Here is a 4,335-nt window from a genome sequence, read left to right as displayed (position 1 = left end):
AGCTCTCTAGCTACTTATTGTTGGGGCTAGCTTAGACTGTAACATGTAATGGATGAATTTAAAAAATAGATATTTAAGAGTGAATTGATGTGAGAGTCAGGAATAGAGCTGATTGGTTGACCTATGGGGACAAAGTGGAGAGAACCAGTGTGCCTAATGTACCTTGTGTTTCTGGAATTCAGAGATGCAATCCCCCAGAACTCTTTATTTATTTATTTAAAATTATTTATTCATTTATTTTTGGCTCTGGTGGGTCTTTGTAGCTGTGTGCAGGCTTTCGCTAGTTGCAGCAAGTAGGGGCTACTGTCCAGTTGCGGTGCACAAGTTTCGCATTGTGGTGGCTTGTTTCGGAGCACAGCTTCTAGGGAGCGGGGCCTTCAGTAGGTGCAGCACACAGGCTTATTTGTTGTGGGCCCATGGGGTCTAGAGTGCAGGGTCCACAGTTGTGGCACATGGAAACTTCCCAGATCACAGATTGAACCTGTGTCCCCTGCAGGTGGATTCTTAATTCACTGGACCATGAGGGAAGTCCTGCAGAACTCTTTACGTCTGACACTGTGGCTGCATCAGTCTGCTAGGGCCTCATATAATGTACCACACACTGTGGTTCAAACAACAGAAATCATTTTTTTTCAGTTCTAGAGGCTGGAGGTCTGTGATCAAGTCGTCGATAAGCTACTTTCTTCTGACGTCTCTCTTGTGGCTTGTAGAGGATTACTTTCTTTCTGTGTCTTCACATGGTCTTCCCTCTGAGTGTGTCTATGCCCTAGTCTCCTCTTCTTTTAAGGACATATTATATTATAAAGACATATACCATATAAGAACATACAAGTCATACGGGAGTAGGATCTATCTTAGTGACTTCATTTCAACTCTCATTTTACCTCTTTAAAGACCCTATTTCAAAACATAGTAATTCTGAGACACTGGAAGCTAGGTATCAATATACAAATTTGGGGGGGAACACAATTCAACTCATAAATAGTGACCAAGGTCAACCCAACAGCATTCTAGTTATAGCTAAGTTATTCCAGCTATAACTAAGTTATAGCTAAATTCACCCTGGACAGTAGCATTTTTGGCCTGGACTATCTTTGTACATTATTGTGAAACGCCTTATTGTGCAGCCGTTAAAGTTTGTTGCTTTCCATGCCAGAAGAGGCCATACTCCAGAAATGAATGAAAAGATATGGAGAGAAAAAAAATTAGGAGCAGTTCTGTCAGTTACTGTTATAAGGTACTTAGGAGTAGAAGTTTCATTTTCATGGAAAGAATTTTGATTTCTACATTAACATAAATTTTATTTTCCTCTTGAAGTCAAAACTCTTTAGAGCATAGAGAAGAGGGTCAAAATGCAATTTGGTTTGCTAAGCTATCACACAAGATTCTCTTGCTAACATTGGCAGTATTTTCCTTGGCTGACCAAGCACTTTTCTCTCTGGAAAGTAAATAGCAAACAACTATCTATGAAATGGGTCAGAGCAAATATATTTGGTCAAGTGCAGGATACATAGATCATAGATTGACTAAAATAGTCTTAAATAAAACACAACAAATCTCTAAACCACACACATCCAATCTAAAGACTTTCAAAGGCAAAAAAAAAAAAAAAACCCAAATATCTAGTATATTCATGACTAGCTCATATTTCTATTAAAGATATGTTTCTTAAAGTTTTTTTTTTTTCAGCAACAGTTAGAACTGGACATGAAACAATGAACTGGTTTAAAATTGGGAAAGGAGTTCATCAAGGCTATATACCGTCACCCTGCTTATTTAACTTATATGCAGAGTACATCATGCAAAATGCCAGGCTGGATGAAGCTCAAGCTGGAATTGAGGTTTCTGGGAGAAATATCAGTAACCTCAGGTATGCAGATGACACCACCCTTATGGCAGAAAGTGAAGAAGAACTAAAGAGCCTCTAGATGAAAATGAAAGAGGAGAGTGAAAAAGTTGGCTTAAAACTCAACATTCAAAAAACTAAGACCATAGCATCTGGTCCCATCACTTCATGGAAGATAGATGGGGAAACAATGGAAACAGTGAAAGACTTTATTTTGGGGAACTCCAAAATCACTGCAGATGTTGACTGAAGCCATGAAATTAAAAGACGCTTGCTCCTTGGAAGAAAAGCTATGACAAACCTAGACAGCATATTCAAAAGCAGAGACATCACTTTGCTGACAAAGGTCCATATAGTCAAATGTATGATTTTTTCAGTAGTCAGGTACAGGTGTGAGAGTTGGACCATAAAGAAGGCTGAGTGCTGAAGGACTGATGCTTTTAAACTTTGTTGCTGGAGAAGACTCTTGAGAGTCCCTTGGGCAGCAAGGAGATCTACCCAGTCAATCCTAAAGGAAATCAACCCTGAATATTCTTTGGAAGGACTGATGCTGAAGCTGCAAAGAGCTGACTCATTGGAAAAGCCCCTGATGCTGGGGAAGACTGAAGTCAGGAGGAGAAGGGGGCAACAGAGGATGAGACAGTTGGATGCCATCATCGACTCAATGGACATGAGTTTGAGCAAACTCTGGGATATAGTGAAGGACAGGGAAGGCTGGCATGCTGCAGTCCATGGGGTTGCAAAGAGTTGGACATGACTGAGCAACTGAACAAACTGATAATCAGAGAACCAACCAACCAACCCCAAACTGTGATCCTGACAGAATTCTTACAAACTTTGATATCCCATGATGTCACAGACCAGAGATGTGGTCTGGAGATTTTAGAAACCTCAAAAATCACAGAGAACATAACTAAATTATTGCTGCCTCAAGAGACAGGAGAATAGGAGCAGTTGATAACCAAGTCTGGTGTTTCAGATAATGATGAGTATTATTTTAATAACCAGGAAAGAATCTGAGAAAATATATGGACAGAATATGTAGAGAAATAAAATATTCAACCAACTCCACCAAAGATGAAACAAAATTATTCTTTGTTTTGTGCTGGCAAAGACAATTAGACATTAAATGAAACTGTAAGGCATCGACTTCCAAAAACCTTTGAACTTTTCCCTTCCTTACCAGTCTCTTAGCAAAGCCTGATATCATTACAACTGTCAACTGGGATCATAGAATTCTAGAATTCAGTGGGAAGTTAGAAATTATACTTTCTTGAAAGTTCCTTGGCTGTGATGGAATTGGTCTATCTTGGCTTTTCTTCCACCTTTCTAGTTGATTTTTTCTCAGTCTTCTGTGCAGCCTCTTCCTTCTCTGTCCATCTGCAGGTATCAGTGTTTCTGTCCTTCGTGTTCTTCTCACTCTCTCTGGGTGATCTTATTCACTCCCACTTCTTCTGCTGTCATCATCTTGCGGATGACTCACTGTGCACACCTCTCTCCTGATTCACAATCCAGAAGTCCAGCTCTCTGCTGCTCATTCTCACCTCAATACTGCTTGATAAGTACTTCCTGTTCAAAACTGAACATTCCAGACTGAAGTTCTCAGTAGTAGCCTAGCCACAGGATGACACCCGCCATGACCCCACCTGTTTTTATATGCCCTCATACCCCTTCCCACATTGGATAGGGTTGACCAATGTAACCAAAAGAACATGCAGAGATAATGAAGAGTGCCTTCTGAGGCTTAGACATAAAAGACATTATGGCTTCTTTCTTGCTCACTCTTGATCATGTGCTCTAGAGGGAGCTTGCTGCTATGTCAATAAGGACACTCAACGTCCCTATGGAGAGGACTGTGCAGCATGGAAGATGCTCCCTACCCACAACGAGCACTAACTTGCCAGACATGTGAGGGAGCCAACCTGGAAGCAGAGCCCGAGCCCTAGTCAAGCCCTCAGATGACTGTAGCTCCAACCAACATTAGGACTGTAATCTCTTTCCCTGAATCAGAACCATCTAGCTAAGCCACTCTCAAACCTTATGTCACAGAAACTGTGTGAAATAATACATGTTTATTGTTGTTTGGAGACACTTAGTTGGGGCCATGAAGCAAATATATAATCAATATTTCAACAAAATTTTGAAATATTTTCCTGTGTCCCCTTCCTCAGACATGTACACCACAATGTACATGTCTAATTTCAACAATTCATGTAAGAAATAATGAAGACTCTGTTTAAAATAGTGACAACAAATTGGCAGAGATGAATGGACTAAATAGACATTAAGGAAGTATTTGATAGAACTGGTGATGGGAGGAAGGAAGAGTTAAAGAGTGACAGGATTCAGAGTTAGAGACTTGTTGATCAGTTTGTGTTGTACTGCACTCAGTTCCAAAAGGAGTAAAAGAAAAATCCAGCCAAATAACTTTTAATGAGCTAGATATTCATATATCAGTTTGCACAATTTCTTCACAGGAATCATGCTTT

This window comes from Bos indicus x Bos taurus, chromosome 2 (assembly GCF_003369695.1).
Source record: "Bos indicus x Bos taurus breed Angus x Brahman F1 hybrid chromosome 2, Bos_hybrid_MaternalHap_v2.0, whole genome shotgun sequence".
NCBI classification, from domain to species: Eukaryota; Metazoa; Chordata; class Mammalia; order Artiodactyla; family Bovidae; genus Bos; species Bos indicus x Bos taurus.
The sequence above is the reverse complement of the archived record's forward strand: the minus strand, read 5'-3'. Positions refer to the sequence as shown.